The sequence below is a fragment of the Bos javanicus genome, chromosome 23 (assembly GCF_032452875.1).
Source record: "Bos javanicus breed banteng chromosome 23, ARS-OSU_banteng_1.0, whole genome shotgun sequence".
Lineage (NCBI taxonomy): Eukaryota > Metazoa > Chordata > Mammalia > Artiodactyla > Bovidae > Bos > Bos javanicus.
In genome coordinates this window covers 14,567,454-14,584,759 of record NC_083890.1, presented here as the reverse complement: position 1 = coordinate 14,584,759, position 17,306 = coordinate 14,567,454, and the positions used below count along the sequence as shown (strand labels likewise).

The window sequence follows — 17,306 nt, the reverse complement described above, 5'->3', positions numbered from 1 at the left end:
GGGAAGTACTATCATCCCTGCCCTTTAGGGTTTACATGCAACCACTGAGAGGTAGTGGAGATCTACCTGGCATGTCCACAGAGGAGAGTTATGACGAACTGGCCACATTTAGGAAGGGTACAGAGGCATGGAGAACATTCTATGACTCTTTCTCTCTGGTATTAAGAGGGAGTGAGAGTTGGCCAGTGGGCTTCTGCTTGGCCGAGACACTCATGTGAACACACACACACACTCCTGACTGTACTCAGTTCCCCTCAAGGAGCTCTCCAAAAATGATCCTGAGAAAATCTGTGGAAGAAAGGGCCAAGGTCACGGTTAACCAGGAGCAGATGTGCGGCAGGTCACAGAAGGCTGAGGGTGCAGGCTGTCGGGAGAGATGCATCCATTGTTACTCAGGTATAATATCCCAGGAAGGCAGACACTGTATCTAAGGACACTTTGGAAGTTCCCAGACCAGCAGGCACAGCCTAGGCCTGTTACTATGTGTTAGTAATTGATTGAATGCAACTGGGTTTCCTCGAGTAAGTCCATTTCCTTCCTGAGCCTCAGTTTCCACATCAGTAGGATAGTGAAGGGGTGTGAGAATAGATGCCACTCGAGTTCATTTTCAATCTTAAGAATCTGTTGTTTTATGAAAGAATGATCCTCAGAGACCTTCCCTCTGACTCTTAATCTCAGTGTTCTTCTTATATTCCATCCTCATGTTCCAAAATTTGATGTTCCAGCCATCTGATTCTTCCCTGCTCTTTCACTGTCCCTCCATCATATCCCAATTTCCTAAGCCCCCAATTCTGCTAAATCCAGTCCTCTTCTAATATCGTGGGATCTGTTAGTCAAACTAGAAATCCTCAGTTTACGGTTAGGGGGGCTGCTGTGGCCCTTCCCTCTGTGCCATGTGTGTCTAAACACCGAGTCCCATCTCTCCTCGGTGCAATGTGCACACAAACACCCAGACCTTTCTGCAAAATGCAATGAGCCAAGAGTCCCAAGAGGAATTCCAGCTCTTGTCCGAGTTAATAGGAGAGAGGATGAGAAGAGAAGGCCTGAATTTCAATCACAATGTGATTATTGGCCTTTTTGAAGTTTTGCTGATGTTTTTTTCACCTGGTTGGCTTGATATTACTAACCAAATGCTTGTCTCACAAATCGGCTTTGGCTGCAATTCAAATTTAATTACATTCTAGCTAAGTAAAAGCAAGAAAGAAAGCAAGAGAGAAAGAGAGGAGGAAAAATATAGCTATGTTTATAGACCAGACAACTCTGTCCTAAATCTTTACATCTCCCTAGGTACAAGAGTCAATGGGATCCAGACACAGACGGGTCAGGCTTGAGATAGATGTGAAGCAATAACAAGCTTCTTGTAAATTGCAGCTAGTGAACACTGCATGCTGAGGCTGAGAGAAAATTGAGAAGTTGGCAGAGTTGACGCAAGTGCTCCAGCCACCTTGGGTTGTTTCCATTTGGTACCTTCTAAGGCCCTCGGGCTTTCTTCCTGTGTTCCTTTCATATTCTCCCATCAGAAAACTTAACGACACTAAAGTATAGATGACAAGGGATAATTTGCATTTTTCCTGTCTAGAATTGTTTTTACTAAACACAAAACAAGGACAGACACATACACAGACAAGCACCTAAAAAGCAGATGAAAATGTTTAACTGGCAAATAAACAAGTGTGTGTTGAGTGGCCTTAAGACTAGGTATTGGCGGCAGGGGAGGGGCTGAGCCACGGCCCCGGCAGCCGCTGGAGCCCTTGCAACGGGATTATCACATGACTCGACGGAAAAAAAAAAAGACTAGGTATTGGGTAACTACAGATGTGTAATGTATGGAATACTAGTATAGGAAGGTATGAGGAAGGTGGGGAATGGAGTTAAGGGTGACTCAAGTTCTTTGCTATAGAAAATAAGAGAAAAAACTACTTGTGGGGAAAGGGTGATAATTTCTGCGGAGCATAGGATGAGTTTGAGGTGCTTGTGAAGATCCAGTGAAGGTGGATATTCGCGCCTGGTTTAGAGGACAGGGATACTCTAGACCATGCGTTTGGGAGCAATGAACTCACGGGAGAGAAGCCCAGGAGCATGGTTGGGCTTACTCAGGGAGAATGAATAAAGTGAGAAGAGGAGAGGATCAAGTGCAGGATCCTGGCGAATACCAAAATCTTTAAGGAGTGCTCAAGAAACTGAGGAGTGATCTAAGAGGGGAAAAACCACCATGGTCACAAATACCAAGGAAGAAGAATGATTTTTAAGGTGCTCAAAACTGTGAAGTGGTAGGGAAAATGAACTAAGAATTGAATTGCAGGGGAGGAGTCTAAGTGGATGTCGCAATTATGAGGTCACTGGTGTCCTAACCAAATGGGTATCAGTGAAGTGATTTAACTAATACCATTGTGCAGTGGATGGAGGGATGAGTGGGGGTGAGAGAAATGTGTGCTGCTTTTTAAAGAAAATCTGGCTTTTCAAGGAAGGTGAAAAAGGAGATGATTAGTTAGAAGAAGACTATAAAATGACAAAAACTTGAAACTGCTTCTGTGCTGAGAGGTAAGAGTCAGTGGAAGGGAGAGGTACATGGGAAGAGAGTGCCTTATTGATGGGAAAATGTCCTTGGAGAGATAGGATAAAGGCTCTACGTCACAGATAGAGGGGTTTTCTTTGGGCAGAAGAACACTTCCTTCTTTATGAGAGAAAGAAAGAAGGAATACATAATTGTGAGAGCAGATGGACTTTTAATGGAGCTGAGGGAATCCATGCCTAATAGCCCAATTGTTCATTGTTAACAGGGAAGTGTTGTTATCTACAGGGAGTAAGTGGGACGTTAAGGATCTTCAGAAAGGTTGAAGAAGGAGTTTCCCTGGTGGTCCATTGGTTAAGAATCCACTTTGCGATGTAGGGGACGCCAGTTCGATCCCTGGTCCAGGAGGATCCCACAGGCCGCAAGGCAGCTAAGCCCATGCATGCATCATGACTACTAGGCTTATGCTGTGGAGCCCACGAGCCATAACTCCTGAGACCACAGCATCAACTGCTGAAACCTGAGCATCCTCAGCCTGTGCCGCTCAACAAGAGAAGCTGACGCAGTGAGAAGCCTGTGCACTTCAAGTAGAGAGAAGCCGCTACTCTCTGCAACTAGAGAAAGCCTGCATGCAGCAACCACACCTAAGGCAGCAAAAAATAAATATTTCAAAAAAGGAATATCAAAGTTGAGGAAGGTTAGGACTGCCACAGCAGACAGTGAGAAAGGTAGATCACGCGTGCTTAGTTGCTTCACTTATGTCCAACCCTGCGACCCCATGAACTGTAGCCCACCAGGCTTCTCTGTCCATGGAACTTTCAAGGCAAGAATACTGGAGTGAGTTGCCATTTCCTTCTCCAGAAAAATGTAGATCACCTAAGCCCAGGTCCTAAGGGGATAAGGGGCTAGATTGAGGCATGAGATCCAACCTCTGGTCACAGTTCATAGGTGCTAAGTTGCTTCAGTTGTGTCTGACTCTTTGTTATCCTATGGACTGTAGCCCACCAGGCTCCTCTGTCCATGGGATTCTTCAGGCAAGAGTACTGGAGTGGATTGCCATGCTCTCCTCCAGGGGATCTTCCCTACCCAGGGATCATACCTTCAGTATGCGCCTTTTCTTCCCAGGGCTCAGCAGCAGAGGTATAGGGGAAGATGGTTGGATGGACGAAAGATGAAGGGCTTCAGAATGCATGTGGTAGACTGACAAGGCGAGGAGAATGCTGGAGATTCTGGAAAAAGGTGGCAGATAAGATGCTCTTAAAACCATGTTTTGTGTGTGTGTGTGTGTGCGTGTGCATGCGTATGTGGGGCAATGTTGTAAGGTCTGGTGAAGGAAATATGTTTGTACTTGTGGAATGGCTTGTAGTTTACCCTCATGTAGCCTGTCCACAGGGCACCCTTAACCCTAGGCTGGCTACTCCTGACTCTTCTCCCTACCTTTTCCATCTTTCTGTCTCTTGCCTCATTCAGTAAGGCTCAACATGATTACAAAAGTACACCTGCAACCCCTGCTCCCCCAACGGCTTTGAATTCAGTCTATACTCAAAATAGAAATTATTTTGTATTACATGCTATTTAGAATTCTATGAGCTTCCTCTTCCCTTCCATTGACAGAGGTAATCAAAGCCAAGTTATATTTGATCTTCTTAAATAGCAGGTGTAATCATGCCGTTGGAGAACTCCCATCTGTCCTCTGGGTCTCACATCTCCCCCTGTACCACAAGGAGGTAGTATAAGTGATTATAAAGCTCTTGTTCAGCTATGAGGGTGTTCTCAATCTCTAGCTTCCAGCAGCCCAGTCCAGCTCAACTCAGGCCAATCCAGCTTCCAGCACCAAGGCCAGCATGCAGCAGTACCAATGGCTGCTTGAGAAGGGTATACAGCAGCTTGCCAGGACACAAACACAAAGTTTGTTTTAAGGTCTCTGGTTCTAAAGTCTCAGAAGAACTGTGCAATTAACCTGGGTCGAGGCTGCAGATTCTTGCAGCCCATAGCTGGCCGGAGAGGCAGAATGATATGACTTGTTGACAGACAAAGTACAGGGGTGAATCATAATGAGATTTATGGACTGCAGGTTTTTCTACTCTCATTCCCTCTTTCTCTACCATCCTCATTCCACTTTCCAACCAGTTCCACCAGTTCCTAGTGGTGCATTCCCAATGATATATGACTTCTGGGGATGTAGCTGCCAGAGGTTACAGGAGGGAGCCCCCAAATGGAGTGGGAGCTGGACTAAGAGTTGGAGACATCTGTGGCTCCAGTCCATCTCTGCCTGGTATGTGGCTGCCAGGCATGCAGGTTTTCTCTCTCTCTGGGACTTAATTTAGTTATGAGATGGCTGAACCAGAGGACCTCTAAGATTTCAAGTTGACTGTCTTATCCTGGCTTCTCCGAGAAGCAGACACTGAACCTAGGATTCAAGCACAAGTAGTTTATGTAAGACATGAGTCCAGGAAGTACCAGTAGCAGAATCAGGAAGTCAGATGGGGAAAGAAGCCAATAGAAGGTCTGTATGAACAATTTACCACTGTGAATGACTGGGATTCAGTCCCACTGGGAACTTATAGATGGTGTAGGACATGTGTTCCAGAGGTGTCCTCATGAGGGGGTGACAAGGTAATTGATCACAAAATTCCAATTTGTCATTGATTGGATGCCTCTCTCAGGGTGTTAACTCCCTAGCATTTACAGTGTTCTCTGTGGGCTGAGGGAGGGGGCTCATGTTCTTACTGCTAGAGAAAGCCCTCAGGCAGGGAGATGCAGGTGCTTGCAATAAGAGACTCTCGGCAGGCACAGAACCAGTGACTGCTAAGGGGATGTGGGCAGGACGCTGATGGCATTTGCCATGCATATTTAATGTCCTTAAAATTCTATGACTTCCTATGACCAAACTAAGAGTGAGAAGAACCATCCATCTTGGAAGCACTCATAGGAAAAGAGTTCTTCTTTTCACCCTAAAGCTAAAAGCTCACAGAGTCTGAGAATCTTTCCTGGATGAAGAAGGCTGATAGCCTGGGTTACAGTCACAGGCTTACTGTTTACTATGGGCAAATAGTAGGGAAGACACCCTGGAGGAGGGCATGGCTAACCCACTCCAGTATTCTTGCCTGGAGAAACCCATGGACAGAAGAGTCTGGAAGGCTACAGTCTATGAGGTCACAAAGAATCAAATATGACTGAAGTGACATAGCAGCAGCAGCGGCATGGGCAAATTATTCAACCCCTGTGAACTCCAGCTTCTACCCATAAAGAACACTAATACATTGATGAGTTGTCATGATAATTAAATATAGGGGGTCCGGGGGTGAGAGAAGGGCTGGGTTGGGCTGGAGCTGAGGGAACTGATAGGAACATGTCCAATTCCCCCTATTGAGTGTCCATTCATTAGTCCATGTTACAGCAGAGGGAGGAGCTAGGAAACTGCAGCTGGATATGAACTGGCTCCACATCCAAGGAGGCCAGTGTGATGGTGGGACACCACAGTGGGTGTTTGTGGTCATGGGAGTACGCTGAGTTCTGAGGGGGGGGGCATACTCTTGGCTTTAGATGAGATTTCTGCTCTGGGGCATCAGCCATCAACCCAGATAAGCTGATGCAAGAAACAGGGCTTAGATTCAGGCAGGAAGAACCACTCAAGTTGGGATGTACGTTCCAGGACAGTCTCAGCAAGAAAGCCAAACATAAGACATGGTCTAGGGGAAAAGTTGGGGAATCCCAATGCTATGTGTGTATGGCACACATCAGAAACTTTGCTTAGAGCTGAAGCAGACACAGAAATATCATTCCAAGCCTTACCTGTTGCAAACAGGAATGTGGCATTAAAAATATGGCCATCAGTGGTGAAAATTGGCATGGCTGAGAAATCAGGTTAATTCAAGGGAGTATTACCATGACTTTGGAAAAAGAAACCTGTCAGAATAGGGATAAGGGGTTCTGGCACTTTATAATCACATGCATGGACTTGTATGAAGCTTGAGAAACCTGTGGTTTACATGGAAGGACCTAGAAGAGAGTCTCCATCAGAATGAGGTCCTGGATGAAAGGGAAAGGTTTGGATATTCAGAAATGGATATGTCTGTAGAGTACACAGTAATGATAATGATCTCCAAAGCATCAGGCCCATGAGAGGAGAGATGAGATGAGCAGTAATGGGATACCAAGTAGTAGGTTACACTACTACACAAGACAAGCAATAGGGGTGAAGGATGGAAGGACTTGGTATCTGCCAAGGAGAAAGGTTCTGCTGAGTGTTGAAGAATTGATGCTTTTGAACTGTGGTGTTGGAGAAGACTCTTGAGAGTCCCTTGGATTGCAAGGAGATCCAATCCGTCCATCCTAAAGGAAATCAGGCCTGAATATTCAGGAAGGACTGATGTTGAAGCTGAAACTCCAATACTTTGGCCACCTGATGTGAACAACTGACTCATGTGAAAAGACCCTGATGCTGGGAAAGACTGAAGGCGGGAGGAGAAAGGCATGACAGAGGATGAGATGGTTGGATGGCATCACTGACTCAATGGACATGAGTTTGAGTAAGCTCCGGGAGTTGGAGATGGACAAGGAGGCCTGGCGTGCTGCAGTCCATGGGGTCGCAAAGAGTCGGACACGACTGAGCAACTGAACTGAGCTGAACTGAAGAAGAAAGGAGTCTTGTGCATAGACCTCTGGGCGAGAGGGAGATATGATCAACGCTGAGCCAGTTTGGTTGCAGTTACTGCTAAGGTCTTTGATTGCTACCTGGGTCCTGCTTTGCTAATTCTATCTCCTTAGCACCAAGCTAGCCAAAGTGCCACTGTGCTGAGCTAAACCTCATTCCATTTTCACCATAATATGTTGTGATGAACAATCCAACTTCCTCTTTTAAGGACCTCTCTCATTAGCAGCAACTACAAAACCACCCTCAACACAGATGGTATCTGGCAGCTTGGGACAAGGAATGGAATTAGGGGAAAAAAGACACTCTTTGTTGGGGGTTGAGGATGTCAAAGTGGAGACATGTAAATAAGGGAGAGAAAGAGAACCTTGGAAAAAGAGGAAGACAAAAGGATACACGGGAAGACAGTGATGCAGAAGACTAGATGGAGGAAGCTCTTTCAGCAAGTCAGGTGTCCCCTGAGATGCCATGATGAATGAGCAAAGCAATTATCACTCTACTTGGCGGGGTGCTATGCACCACACAGATGGAGAGCTGTCCACGACACGGAGGAAACTGTGCATGAAAAACTCATGCAGCAGGCCGGGGAAAGTGACACCCTGCCCAAGGGCGACAGCCATCGGCCCCACTGAGCACACAGCAGAAGCCTGCACATCTGTGCTATGCTGCACTCAGCTACACACCCTGTTGAGGGTGCCTTTATCGCTTTGCATCACAGTTAGCTGTCTGCCTATTTGCCCTGTGAGACTAAGACCTCTTGAGAGAATATGCTTTGTCTTATAGATGGTTTATCTTTCTTTGAGAAAACTAAGGTTTCACTGGAACATAATGAGTACCTTAAAAGTTTGGGGACTAAATATGTTATTTGTGCATGGGGATTCCTGAGAGTGTGTGTGTGTGTGTGTGTGTGTGTGTGTGTGTGTGTGTGTGCTGCACAGAGGGTAGGGGATATGAGGGCAGAGAAGTCATGGTGGAGAGATCAGAAAATAAAATCAGAGAGATATTCCAAATGCAATATTTCTCAGACTTCTCTGAACTGGTGCCTGGGAAGAGGCAATCAAGATGCATGTTAAAAATGCACATTGCTAGTCCTATCCCAAGCCTACAGAACCGGAACTCCACACTTAGGCCTGAAGATAGGGATTTTATCTCCCACCACAGGAAGTATTGATGGCCAGCCAGATCTGAGAGCCACTGTTCTACGGGCATCTATCGCATTTACAAGCAACTGATTCATAGCCGACCAGAACACTCAAGATCCTGTCACAGCATCTGGAACAAATTCTCGTTTTGCGGATGAAAAAAATTGAGGTCCAGTAAGGAGGCGGGCCTTACTCAATTCCACGCTGCCACCTGGTACTTGTGTTGGGGAGACGTCTATCACCTGGGCTTTCCCCATTGCACGCACCCTCTTCGTGGTCCAGGTGATGCTATTCCTTCCATTCCTCAGAGACTTCCTTAGGCCGAGGGCGCAGTGCGCTGTCCAGCACCGCGTGCTCCTGAAGCACGCCGGCCCGCAGCTGGGCAAACTCCCGCGTCCCGCACTGCGGTGAATTCAGCGACGGTGGGCGGCCCGCAGTGCAGTCTGCAGCACTGGCCGCCTGCCTCGCCCCCCGCCCCGCCCTCTGCACCCGGCGGCGTGCCGCTTCTGCTGCAGCCGCAGCGCGGGGCTTTCTCCCGCGCAGCGCTTCATCCAATTCAGGCTAGTTATAAATTGCTATTGCGAGGAGATGGTGACCCAGTCCCTGGCACATTAGTCCGCAGCTCGCTGATCTATTCCCATGTTAAAGGACCGCACAAGCAGAGGAAGTAGATTAAAATATAATGTATTGCATTGAAATCTAACACAATGCTATACTTAATATTCAGCCGGATTTGCATATTCACATTTCCCTCCCTCAGTTTCTCTTGTAGGGTCCCACCAGGCCTTCCTTGTTAAGCTTCTGTCACTGCCGGACAAAGAAATTTAATGACTTGAGGGGCTAGAAGGGACTGCCAAATGTCATCTAACTCAGTTCCTTGTTTCTGGCACAGGAATATTGAAATCCTGGATTCTGACCTTAAACTTGGTAAAGAGGGATGAATGATGGCTGATAGAGACATGTTGGGTGGTTTCCACTTCACCTTCGGCCCCTCCATTGTGTCTTCTTCCGTGTGGCTTCTCATCCTCAAATCTTCTTCTCTGAGCCACGAGAAACGGTCTTTCACCGCCGTCCCTCAGATCTCCAACTGAGCACCGGATCTCAGAAACAAGGCCCACTCTCCTGTTTCTATTAGCATCCCTCTCACTCGATTGCGAGCCACGCTTATAGGGGATGATGTTAGATAAATGCCGAGTCTCTAGAGGCTTCAGATGGTGGTAGGACAGGTCTTGGAGAAAAGTACTCAGAGTGTTGAAAAGAATGACAGCCAAAGAATCCCGTTTAATTTGATGGCGCAATGAATATTTAAAGTTTTATAAAGAAGTACAGGAAAGCAATCAGGCTTATTCAGGCATGTGCTCTGGGGAACAGAGTACACTCCCCATGTGTTGGCAATGTGGGAACGGGAGATGAGGATGAGGTTGGGGGTGGCGGACACACACATAAATAGTTTGTATTCTTCCCACTCTTTGTATTAAGGTGAAAACCAGCTTACAAGTGCAGTTCAAGAAGAAGTGGGGGGGGGGGCGTGGAGGACGATCCTCCCAGATAATTATCATAATGTGCTGACACCCTAAACAGTTCCTTTTAAAAACTGAATTTCTAATATCATTGCTTTGGAGATTAAAATATTGAGACCTGAATCCCTCGGCAAATGATTCAGGAACCATACACACTGTGATAAAGGCACCTGCCACAGAAGCAGGAGGGGCCATAAATCTCCTACTGCATGAGCGGAATGTCTAATGGTGTCACCCCTCTGGCAGAGTGAGGTTCCCAGAAACCTCCAAATAGCCACTCTGAGGGCAGTTCATTCATTATAAACAGGTACCAGATATTTCCACTTTTTATCAGCTATCATGTCAAGTTTCAGTATCAGAGAATTAGGGTGAGATACAACCCCTGCCTTCAAAGAGTTTCAAGTTCTCCCAAAGAGACAGATATGTGTGCACAAGATACTTTAGTGCTAGTCCAGCACAGAGCCCAGAGGACAAGCTAAGAGCCAGTGGGGCAAGGACTGGGGACTTTATCAATGATGATTGTGGGAATAGGGGAAAGGCTTCATATTAGTCACTGCAGCAGTTGCTGTCATTGCCCTGCTGTTATCTCTTGAGCATTCATCTTTATACAACTAACTTGCTACTATAAACACCTAAGACTTCATGCCGGAGGGCTTTTCCTGGTCAAGGGAGCCAGTTGTGCTGGAGAGTTAATGTCCCTGGAAGCCCTCAGTCAATGATAGATAGCAACTAGGCAGGTAAATCCTCCACTCCCTCACCCCTAGAGGGGACAATTCAGAGTGCCTCGCACTGTATCTCAGAGATCCCCAGTAGAATGAGCTCCAACTGAAAATACTTGCTTAATTGGATTATCCTCCTTTCTTTTTTAAAAAAATATAAATTTATTTATTTTAATTGGAGGCTAATTACAATATTGTATTGGTTTTGCCATACATCAACATGAATCCGCCACAGGTATACACGTGTTCCCCATCCTGAACCCCCTCCCACCTCCCTCCCTGTACCATCCCTCTGGGTCATCCCAGTGCACCAGCCCCAAGCATCCTGTATTCTGCATCGAACCTGGACTGGCGATTCGTTTCATATATGATATTATACATGTTTCAATGCCATTCTCCCAAATCATCCCACCCTCTCCTCCTCCCACAGAGTCCAAAAGAGTGTTCTATACCTCTGTGTCTCTTTTGCTGTCTCGTATACAGGGTTATCGTTACCATCTTTCTAAATTCCATATATATGTGTTAGTATACTGTATTCAGAGAAGGCAATGGCACCCCATTCCAGTACTCTTGCCTGGAAAATCCCATGGATGGAGGAGCCTGGTAGGCTGCAATCCATGGGGTCGCTAAGAGTCGGATACGACTGAGCGACTTCACTTTCACTTTTCACTTTCATGCATTGGAGAAGGAAATGGCAACCCACTCCAGTGTTCTTGCCTGGAGAATCTCAGGGATGGGGGAGCCTGATGGGCTGCCATCTATGAGGTTGCACAGAATCGGACACGACTGAAGCGACTTAGCCGCAGCATCAGCAGCATACTGTATTGGTGTTTTTCTTTCTGGCTTACTTCACTCTGTATAATAGGCTCCGGTTTCGTCCACCTCATTAGAACTGATTCAAATGTATTCTTTTTAATGGCTGAGTAATACTCCATTGTGTATATGTACCACAGTTTTCTTATCCATTCATCTGCTGATGGACATCTAGGTTGCTTCCATGTCCTGGCTATTATAAACAGTGCTTCAATGAACATCTTCACTTCTCACCTACCTTATCCCACTCCCCACTGACATTTTCAGGTCACCTCCCAGACTTGTTCTGAAATTCCTTCTAATGGTCTGTTTCTGGAGGAATCCAAACTAGCTCAGTTCCAGTTCCTGGACTGTAGCCTGCCAGCCTCCTCTGTCCATGGAATTCTCCAAGCAAGAATACTGAAGTGGGTGTCAACCCCTTCTCCAGGGAATCTTCCGAACCTTAAGGAGCAAACTCAGGTCTCCTGCATTGCAGGCAGATTCTTTACCATCTGAGCCACCAGGGAAGCCTCAGTTCCAATAGCTGGCTTTTACTAAAAGTCACCATGCCCAGCACTGTGCTGACTTTTCTACTATTTCTAATCCTTATAATAATCCTGAAGGGTAGGAATTATTGCTTCCATTTTACAGATGAAAAAACTGAGTCTTAGAAAGTGAAAATGGATTTCTCAAGATCACAGGAAAAAGTTAGAGATCTTGATCAAATTAAGTTCTGGAGACTCATCAGTGATTGTTCTTTTTCTTCCTAGAACCACAGCCATTGTGAAGGGAACAATGATCCCTTTGAAACTGTGATAAATATGATATCCTCTCTCTCAGTTAAAGGGAAAAAAAAGCATATACAAATACATGTGAAATTAACTGTGCAAATCCTAACCCTTAGAATCTCCATGGGCTCCAGATTAAGAAATTATTTTGAGGAATAGTATTTGTCAAAAACAGGAGGCAAAATACATCCCTAGAGATGTGGGGAGGTGGGAAAACTATGAAGTGGACATAGTTTAGGAGGGAGTAACAGGGATAATGGGGATAATACACATATCACTGTTTGAGTCATCAGTGGGACCCATGAGGTGCAGAAGATAACGTAAACTTGGGCAGGTCAGGTAAGGACAGTGCTCTGGCTGGGTGAAAGCTGGGAAGGGACGTTTGAGGGAAGAGCCCTTGATCCCAATAGAATTCAGAGCCCCGAGGAGGGGGTGGGAGTCTCTAGCTTCAGCTATGAATTCTTGTGCAGAGCTGTGCACTCCCTGATCTCTCAATTATTTGACCTCAGAACACCCCATCCCAAGCCCTTCCTCTCCTCTTTACTTCAGCCATCCATATCCGCCCAGTCACAACCTGGGCTTTCTAACAGGTAAAACTGTCTCATCTGGAAAACAGAAACCATCCCAGGTATTTCAAACAGGAAGGATTTAATATAGGGAATATGTAGCAAAGGGGTTGGTTGGATTTTAAAAGTGAAGAAGAGAAGATGCAGCTCCCCGGAGATTGATACTTCACATAGTCATTACTGCTCAGAGAGCTGAAGGAGTGAAAAGGGGCAAGGGTCCAAATCCCAGGATCCTGCACTCCGAGACATGAGTGGAACCGCTGCTGACACCGGCCAAAGACCCAGGAGCCCGCATCCCTGCTAACGCTGCTGCCTCATGCAGAAAACAGCTTCAACCTTCTGCATGCCTTCTAGTCTCACTGGAGCGCCTCCCCTCAGTGGGTCTTATGCAGAATCTAGCTGTCAAGGGAGTCTTGGGAATGAAGTTTTGATATCTCTATGGTGCAGGCGGTGGTGCAGTGCTCAGTCAGGCCTGACTCTGTGACCCCATGGACTGTAGCCCACCAGGCTCCTCTGTTGATGGAATTTTTCAGGCAAGAATACTGGAGTGAGTGGCCATTTCCTACTTCAGGGGATCTTCCTAACCCAGGGATCAAACCTGCGTCTCTTGCATCTCCTGCGTTGGAGGGCAGATTCTTTACCGCTGCGCCACCTGGGAAGCCCTGTGGCACAGGGGAGAGTATGAAAGAGCAAGTATGGGTCTCCTACCAACAGGAAACACTCAGCACCAGCCTCCAAACCTGGAACTTTATCTTCTCATTTGCTCTTGGCCACATGTTCTTATCCATCTCCCACTATACATCTGTTGAACTCCAGCCCCGCTTCAGAGCAAGTCCACTCCCCATCAATAACCCTTGCCCATCCTCACTAGCCTGCTTACCTCAGATCCCACAGTCCATCTTTCACAAGGACTCCAAGTCCACCGCACACTCAGTATGTCCCCACTTGCTCTTGACTATCTGATGTCCTAGAGCACATACATACTGGTTCTTTCTGTCATTCTCAGGGTGACAAATGTCAGGACAAAGTCCCATGACCTCTCTGAGTTTCCACCACCATATACTGAAGATAGTGGGCCTCATTTCTGCCTGAAACATCCATATATATTCCCTGAATATACACTCATCTCATCTTCAGGGGGCAGTTCCAACCTTCCTCTCCCCTCAATATCCTATTTCCTCTTTCTCTACCACTCAACTTGCAAGATCCAGACCACAGAGCACTTCCCTCCACCTCGAAATGCCTGTCATCTCCTTTTTCTTTGTTCATTTCCTCTGATCTCTGTGGAAGGACCCCGCTTTCCAGGGTCCCTGCCTGAACACTTCCTGCCCCTCCCTTACCCTCCCTTGGAAGATCTCTTCTTGTTTTCTTTCTATGCTGGATGCTTCGCTCTGGCTCACACCCAAGTGCTTCCCACTCCCAAGAAAGCCTTTCCTCCACTCTGATTTCTCCTGAGCTTCCATCCCACCTTCCACCCTCCTTTCACAGCTAAACTTCTCGAAAAAGTATTCTACGTTCACCGCCTCTACTTCCTCACCTCCCACTCAGTTCCAACCACTAGCAATCTGGTTTCCACATCCATATCACTGCAGAAATTGCTCTCTTGAAGGCCATCAATGACCTCCGAATCACCAAGCCTGATAGTTCTGCTTTACAACCACCATTCCCCCAGCCTACTCCTCTGCCAGGTCAAACACACTATGTAACCAAATTCTGAGCCAATGGTCCCAGCTGGTGTGCCATGGCACACGGGTGTGCTGGAGGTTGGTCACAGGCAGGCCTGGGATGCAGCATTCAGCCATATGGGTGATGAAAATAGAGAAATATTTTCAATCCACTGCCAGAGTCCCCTATGTGCCCCTTTTTACCACCTGGTTCCCTAAGCTCCTGCTCTAGGACCCCGAGATGGACCTCTTCATTACGTAACAAAATGATGTTTGGTGTTGTAGGGGGTTTCTGCTCTCATTAGTGGGATATACCAGTTGTTAGATCTTTACAGTGTCAGAGTGTGTGTGTGTATTTGTGTTAGTCGCTCAGTTGTGTCCAACTCTGCTATCCTGTGGACTGTAGCCTGTCAGGCTCCTCTGTCCATGGAATTCTCCAGGCAAGAATACTAGTGTGGGTAGGTATTCCCTTCTCCAGGGGATCTTCCCGACTCAAGGATCGAACCCAGGTCTCCTACATTGCAGGCAGATTCTTTACCATCTGAGCCACCAGGGAAGCGTAATGCTGTGGTGAGATATTGATTACTTCAGGACTGGGACTAGCCACGTAGAGTCAGGGGAGTCTGGAGGGCAAATCACCCCGTGAAGATCAGCCTCTCTACTGACCTGCCATGTGCCATGCAAATATTTTCTATATGAGTCCTGGTATGGAGACACTGGGTAGCAAACCTCCAAGTCCTCTTCCCTTCTTTGAATCCCTTGATAAGGGGCTGTTATTCTACTCTTCTATGGGATGTTTCTCTGCCTCCTTGTCTGGCTTCTCTAACAAAGTGATCTTGGACAAGCTACTTAGTCTTGCTGAGTCTCAGCCTCCTTCCCCAACCAATTTCTGCTTTGCAGGGAGGCTCATGCATAACGTGGAAAATGGCCAGTGCAGGACCACTGGTGGAGTAAAGTCCATTGAGCGGAGGTTTCTAACCTCCACCTCCTGCGCTCTCACTCTGGGTTTTCTCCCTTGGGGATTTTCCTCCATTCCCTTGAGCTTCCACCTTCCCTATACCCCTATTTCTTCCTGACTCACTTATTAAATTACTTCCTGAACAAGAAGATCTGGGTGTCCCCAAATTCTCAAACTCCAGACATTCAACGTGGAACTCATCATTCCCCATTTCCCCTCCCACTTTCCGCCATCTTTCCAGCATCTCTCAAGGACACCAACCATTCTTCCAGCCAAGTAGACTTCATACCATAAAGTGGGCTTTGACCACAATCATGTTCGCCCTCAGACCTCACAGCTAGGCGTCTCTGAGGTCTGGTCCATTCTGCTTCTCACGTCCACCCTCTTTTATGGTCACTACTATACCCTTCGATGCGATAGTCCCCGCCCCCCACCCCCGCAACCTGGATGATTTCAATATATTTGTGCGTGCTTTTCTTTTATTCAGAAACTTCTAACAGCAGGTTGACCACCAAATCCCTACATAGGTCTGCTCAAAGCGCTTCAGGGTTGCCCACTGATCTGCGTAAAGGGATCCGGACCTTACCGTCACGGTGCGTGCGTGCTCAGCCGTGTCACCTTCAGGCGAGTGCCAACCTGTTCTGCTCTCTCATTTCCCACTCTGCTCTTGAATAACAATAACAGTAATAACATAGAACATTTCTCGAAAATTTACTATATGCCACTTTATCTAATATTCTCAAGTTATTTATGTCACTTAATCCTCTCACGCAGGCTATGTCATTATTATTATTCTCACTTTATTGATGAAGGGAAGGAACCGCAGTGAGGCTCAGCAACTAGCTTAAGGTAACTTCCCTTGGAGGTGGGGCCTTGAACATAAACTGAGTCTGTATTCAAAGCCCATTTCTAGCCTCCATGCCTTCTTCTGCACTTGCTTCGGGCACCCATCTGCACCCCCCACCTCCCTTGCACACTTCCTGTGCTATCCTGCCTCCGCGCCCTCCCCCCCGCCTCCCTTGCACACTTCCTGTGCTGCCCTGCCTCCGAGCCCTCGCCCACACTCCTATCCCCACCTGGCCTGCCAGGTTCTCTCATCTCTTTGCCCTCTTCCAGATGCTATTCAAGTGTCATTCACATTTTAATGCCTCCTTGAAGTCTTGTCTAATTTCCTTTCTTGGAAGTGATTCTAGTCTGTAAATACAACATTTTCCCAAACTTTTTATTTTTACCTTGTTTCCTTATATGACAGTCATTTGCTCAACCAGCATGTGAGATGGGGCCACAGCTGATTTCCCCCTTAATACTTCTCTGTATGTTTCACATGAAGCTTACAAAAGCAGTTTTATGAGCTGAAGCTGAATTATTGTCCTGCTTGGGATCTAGAATAGGTTCTGCTCTGCTCTCCAAGTCCCTCTGAAAGAAAAGCCACGGGCTTGATTAAGGAATGGAAAGAATTTTGTAGTCAGTCAATTCCTGCTACGATAAATCTCTGGGGTGAGGGATGGTAAGGCAGGGACATAAATGACGATAGCTGTGCTCCCCGAGTCGGTTGGATTATAAAACAAACCGCATACTTATGACTGTATGTTCCAAACAATACATAACAGAAGGCAGGGAGAGGTGAAGGGAGGCACTGAGAGCTGGTGTGAGAGAGAGGGAATCAGCCTGTCCATTCTGAGAGTGACAAAATGAATGAATGGCAAAATGAATCCTTACCTTGATTCTCTTAAACAAGTTGACTCCACAACCAGTCACTGTGAGCACTCCAGCTCTGGACTTAGAGTGCCAGGGTGAGAATTCTGGCTCTGCTAGTCACCAACTCTCTGACCTAGGAAGCCACTTGGCCTCTCTCTACATCAGTTTCCACATCTGTAAAGTGAGGTCAGTAATAGTACCTGCCTCAGAGGCTTTTGTGGGAATTAAGTAAAATGACCTTTGACCAGTGTGCAAAGGAGTGGCTGGTGCCTGTGTGCCCTAAATGTAGCCTA

The 17,306-nt window shown here is 46.8% G+C and overlaps 1 long non-coding RNA gene across 2 annotated transcripts; it reads left to right on the top strand.

Annotated features, from left to right (window-relative positions):
* Positions 1-2,216: 2,216 nt before the first annotated feature.
* LOC133236225 (uncharacterized) lies at positions 2,217-16,652 on the top strand. 2 transcript variants are annotated; one of them, XR_009732796.1, is made up of 3 exons: positions 2,322-2,541; positions 9,081-9,235; positions 15,819-16,652. It is a non-coding gene; the product is annotated as an uncharacterized LOC133236225 (long non-coding RNA). The 2 variants fall into 2 exon arrangements; XR_009732795.1 differs by lacking the exon at positions 15,819-16,652 and having other exon boundaries at positions 2,217-2,541; positions 9,081-9,289.
* Positions 16,653-17,306: the final 654 nt, after the last annotated feature.